Below are 6,027 nucleotides of genomic sequence, written 5' to 3' on the forward strand. Positions count from 1 at the left end.
GTAGATTTTGACCTCCAAAGTCTCTGGGAAATTGATACTTCTATGTATCAAAAGGTATTGATCTCTATCGAGGAGGTAGAAGCAGCAGTGAATAAGATCAAGAATGGTAAAGCAGCTGGTGAAGATGAGAAATTGTTGATATGACCAAGGCAGTTGAAAATACTGGAGTAAAGTGGCTTCATAGATTACTATGTGTTTGCTGGGATCAAGCGAGGATACTAGATGACTGAGAAGGGGAATGATTGTGCCTGTTTGGTAAGGGTGATGCAAATGATCCAAACACCTATCAGGGCATCACCCTCTTAAGCTAGCCTCTCACAGTCCTTGAGAGAGTTTTGGAGGCAAGGTTGAAGTGCAAGGTGGAGGAAAATATAGGAGAGGCACAACGTGGCTTTAGGAAGGAAAGGAATGCGATGGACGCAATATTTGCAATGACATGGAGGTTTGAAAGAATGATACATTGGAGGGTATGACAGCTATTTAGCATTTCCTGATCTTGAGAAAGCATATTATTTGGTTCATGGGAGCTGGTGTTTGGAGTATTGAAATGCATGGGAGGGGAACATCAAGAAGTGGAGATGATAGAGGAGCAGTATTGAGGTCAAGAGCTAAGGCAGTAACAATATATGGAATGTTGTAAAGTTTTGAGTTGATGATGGCATTGACACACGGCAGTGTGCTGAGTCGACTTCCCTTCATCCTAGTTATGGAGCTAATTAATAGAAGAACCAAGCCTGTGAAGACACAGAAAACTAATGTATGCTGACAATCTGGCCCTTTTAGCTGACAGCAAAGAGGAACTGGTAAATATAGTATCAGAGTAGGCACCTGTGTTTAAGACCATAGTTGGAAGGTAAACACAAATAAATCTGAAGTTATGCATGTAGGAATGGTGGAAGAAGAGCTGTTGATTTAAGTTTCACAAGAGATGCTGAATCAGAAGAAAGAATTTGTGTACTTGGGAAGTACACTTAGTGCCATTGGAGAGGCATGGAGCACTGAAATAGAAGAACCCAGTGTGCATGTGCAGCAGTGAAAAAGGTGGCAGGAGTACTGTGGGACTAGCAATTAGGTAACAAACTGAAAGCAAAAATGTATTCTGCATGTGTTTGTCCCGGCCTGCTCGACGGTTTGGAAATAGTGGGTCTTACAGAGATGGAAGAAAAAGACAATAATAGAAAATAATACAGTGAGGAGAATGGCAAGCAAGCAGAGGGTATACAAGAGTGTGTATGGAAGAAATTAGGGGTTAGATGGACTTCAGGCTGTCCATGATAGATAGGCTGGACAGCACACATTTGAGGTGGATCAGAGAAGTGATGAGAATGGGAGAAGAATGACCAGCAAAGAAAACATGGGAGGAAGAGGATAGCAAGAAAGCACACAGAAGACTGAGATACAATGGAAAGACTCTATCAAGAGAAAAGGACTGGAACTCCAAGACTTACAAACCTGTACTATGGACTGGAAGGAGTGGCCAAAAATAGTGAGCACGTCCAACCCATGTATATGGGAAAAGTTGTTGAGAAAGAGAGAAAAGAGAAGAGCGTATACTATTAAATCATATGCATTTTGTGTCTGGTCCTGCTCTGTGTAAAGGGCTTTGGGTGCTTTGGACCCTTAAATAGTAAAGACTCTGTTCTAGATTATATGACCTTCACATGTCTTAATCCTGTAAAGTGCTGAGCCCCCCCTGTGAAATGCCAAGCGCTCAACTGCCACTGAAGCCACAGGACTAGGCCATTTGATACACAACATGGGGTGTGGGGGAGGAGGGACCCTAAAAACGCATGACAACCCAATGCACAGAAGTTGTGTATTGAAGTGCTGAGTTCAAATATCTGTCCAGTGTAACAAAGGCTTTGGGGTGGGGAGAGGAGGATGGAACAGTGTCCCAAACACTCTCCAGAACATTGAAAAAGAGGCCCTCCTGCAACAGGAGAGTAAAAATGCACCTTCTTTGATCCCTAATTCCATTGAGGGTCATCTCAAGGGCTTAGGGCCAGCCCTGCCTAGTTCTCTCTGCTGGTAGCACTGCTTGCTTTACATATTTAATGAGATTTTATGATTTTAGGCATTGTAAACTATAGTTGCTTCCGTAGACCTCTTAGACCTTCCTTCACCTACCTTCAATATACCTGTCAAGTTTCACAGGATGTGCTCTAAATTCCAGAAGGGAGAATGCTGACTTCGCACAGCGGGAATGAAAGAGCCACAAAGCATTACATTGTCATACAAATTACATGACAGGCTTGGAGACTGGAGTGGAGATAGGGGAGCAGCAAGTGTGGAAAGAACCTAGGATTGTATAGTTTGTTTAGGAATGTGTTTTGTGTGCATCTCATGGAGAAAGGAATGTGATATGTTCTGTATTTTACAATGTAGACTATGCAAGGAAAGAGTTGTTCAACTGAAAGTGTATTTTATATATATCTCATTAAACTCTTGAAAATGTCACTTAATGTCATACTTAATAATTTCTGCATATTCAACTCCAATTGATGTCAATGGAAGCTTTGCATACAAATTAGTTGCAGGATACAGATGAGGATTTTTGGGGAAGCGGGTTTTTTATTTTTTTTATTCTGAACTTTTACACATGTAATTTGTTCTTCAGCGAGCAGAACAAGGTTCCTTTTCATCAGACATTTAACGTGTTTTTGTGTAACACTGGCTGGTACAGGCAAAGCATTATCGATTATGAAAATGTGTTGCTAATCTTATGTGTGTTACAGAATGCCATGTATGGTAGTAGTGAGAATATCTAACCTATGCTGAAGGGCTTCCTCTTCAGAATTACTGTGTTGAAGGTGGAAGGGATATTTAGGCACAGGTATTGGGTTTATCAACAAATACCCTGCTTTGATAGAACACTGATCACTTCCCTGCCATAGCTAAGCTGTTACTGCCACAAACGCATCTTCTCACTGAGATGCAAGATCATACGGAAAGATCATATGCTCTGTTGCTTTGTCCCAGTTTTCTATGTGTCAACACAGTTTTCACCATATATAGCAATAATGAAAAACTGATACTTTGCAAAAGCTTCCCTGAGAGCTCCTGCCACGCAAGGAGACACTGGGAGATCCCTCTTCTGTTCTGTGCTGGAGGTCTGCACCCAGGGCTGGATTACCCAATAGGCAGACTAAGCATGTGCTTAGGGCACCAGCAAAGCAGGGGGCATCAAAAAAATGAGATTTTTTTTTAAATTTGATATTTAATATTTCAAAAAAAGCATCGAAGTAGTCATCATGGGAAAAATCAGAACTTTGTTAGACTTCCTTACACTCCACTACACACTCTTCCCCCGTTTTTCTGTTCTCTTTTTATTACTTATCCCCACCTAAACCAGGGGGCCGTCCTACTAACGTAGATCGAAATAATGCGAGGAAATCAGAGACTGTAACTGATCATCCTACTCCTGGTGGTAAAACAGACATTGTTCTAGAAGGTGTGGGTGTGTCAGAGACTGAACCTGCTCATGCTGTAAATAATAGGAGAAAAGATCTTGGTATGGGGGTTGATTTCAGTACCGATGATGTAGCTTACTGGATAGATCATGGACCAAATGACTGTCAACACCACACTGGGCCATTTGAGAAATCATGTCGGACTTTTGGCAAACAAACAAGATATTGTCCACAAAAAAATATTTTTCGGCATGAAAGCGAATAGTGAGAAATACACTCGAGAATGGCTACTGTATTCACCATCAACAGGGTCTGTGTACTGTTTTGTTTGCAAACTTTTTGCATATAAACCTTCAACATCCCGGTTTGCTGCAGATGGATTTAGTGACTGGCGGAATACTGTTTTAATTGAACAACATGAAAATAGCACTACTCACAAAGATTCAATGTTGACATATTTAAATCGAAGACAGCGCTTTGGATTGACACAAAAATTGGAAGAACAAATTAAAGGGGAACGTGAATACTGGCAACATGTCTTGCAGCGTGTTATAGCTGTTATTCAAACATTAGCTGAACGTGGTCTGCCTTTCCGGGGATTAAATGACACATTTGGATCATTGCAGAATGGAAATTCCTTGGGATTGTTGGAGCTTGTGGCTCAGTTTGACCTATTTTTAGCAGGCCATATCTCAAAATATGGGAATGCTGGCAAAGGTAACCCATCATACTTATCCAAGACAATATGTGATGAACTCATTGGTCTAATGAGTGACAAAATTTGTTCAGCTATGGTGGATGAAATAAGTACTGCTGGATACTTCAGTTTATCTGTCGACTCTATACCTGATCTTTCACATATTGGTCAATTGAGTATTGTACTAAGATATGTGTCTCCCACAGATGGAAAACCAGTTGAACGATTTATAACATTCCTCTATTTGAAAAGCCACACTGGTGAAGAAATGGCAAATCAAGTACTGCATTATCTGTGCCAAGTTTGCAAAATAGATTTCTCAAAGTGCAGAGGTCAATCTTATGACAACGCTGCCAACATGTCAGGGCGTTATCAAGGAATGCAGAAGAAGCTTTTAGAACGAACAAATATGCCATATTCATACCATGTGCTGCACACTCTCTCAATTTTGTTGGCCGCAGTGCTGTTGATTGTTGTCCGGTGGCAGTAAGGTTTTTCTCAACAGTCCAGTTACTTTATACATTTTTCTCTGCCTCAACACACCGATGGGCAGTTCTTAAAACATATTTGGGCAATGATCGTGTGTTGAAATCTCTTTCTAATACTCTCTGGGAGGCACATGCAGTGGCAACAAGTGTAATTCTGGAGTCCTACTCAAAGATTGTGGATGCATTAGAAAGTATAGCTGAAGACCAATCACAAAAGGGAGAAACTATACGAGAGGCAGAAAACATTGCAAACAAGATGCAAGAATTAGAGTTTGACCATGTGGAATGAAATTTTACAACACTTTTACCACACAAGTCAAGCTCTCCAAGAAAAACAATTGGATTTGAAAACATGTGCAGACCTCTGTCAATCATTAGCAGTCCACTTACACACTTTGAGGAATGATTTTGAAAGATTTGAATACATATCAAAAGATATCTTGCCTGATACTAACTACAAAGAAGCCCAGTCCCGCAAGTGAATCAGGAAAAAACAAGCAAATGATAGCAGTGCAACAGAAACAGCATTGAATCCTAGAGACAAATTTCACGTATCTACTTACCACGCTATAATTGATACACTTGAAGCTCATATGAAGAGGAGAGGTGAAGTGTACAAAGACGTATCAAGTAGATTTTCTTTTCTAAAGGATATGGACTTATCTGACGAACAATATTCACAAGGTTCCCAAAAGCTAGTTGACTCATACCCTGTTGACTTGAACATGAATCTCTGTGGAGAAGTACGGCAGTTCCACTGTTATATGCGCGCAAAGTTTAATGAAACAGGAAAAATGAAATTCAGTCACATTGATCTTCATGACACAATATTGAAAGACGGAATACAATGTGTATTTCCAAATGTAGAGATCGCACTACGTATTTTTCTAACATTTATGATTACTAACTGCTCCGCAGAACGCTCTTTTTCTCAGCTGAAAAGAATAAAAAAACCCTCAGAGAACAACAATGTGTCAGGACAGACTTGATTCACTTTCCCTATTGTGTATGGAAGCAGACATGCTTCGTCGAGTCAGCTTCGATGAACTTATCCAGAATTTTGCAATCAGAAAATCTAGAAAGAAGCTATTTTAACTTCAGCATACATGTAAGTTTTGTGTTATTTCAAAAAATAAAATTTTATTTTACAGTATAGTATTGTTTTTACTTTGAATTACATATGGGGGGCACCATAATCTTTTCAGTGCTTAGGGCCTCTAAAGGTCTTAATCCGGCCCTGTTTGCACCAGGAAATTTCCTGACAATCTCTTCAGACCAGATCATATAGGAGCTGGAATCACTAAATGAAGATCTGTGTGCTGAAAGCTGGGCCTCGAGTCCCAGAAAATCCACTGAGAAGAAAGTTGAACATCCAAACAAATAGTGTAGATTTTGACCTCCAAAGTCTCTGGGAAATTGATACTTCTATGTA

At 40.2% G+C, this 6,027-nt stretch overlaps 1 pseudogene; it reads left to right on the top strand.

Annotated features, from left to right (window-relative positions):
- The first annotated feature begins 3,559 nt into the window (after positions 1-3,559).
- LOC112122541 lies at positions 3,560-4,638 on the top strand (annotated as a pseudogene).
- Positions 4,639-6,027: the final 1,389 nt, after the last annotated feature.

Source organism: Terrapene carolina, unplaced genomic scaffold (assembly GCF_002925995.2).
Source record: "Terrapene carolina triunguis isolate 2854851 unplaced genomic scaffold, T_m_triunguis-2.0 Scaffold44592, whole genome shotgun sequence".
Classification (NCBI taxonomy): Eukaryota; Metazoa; Chordata; order Testudines; family Emydidae; genus Terrapene; species Terrapene triunguis.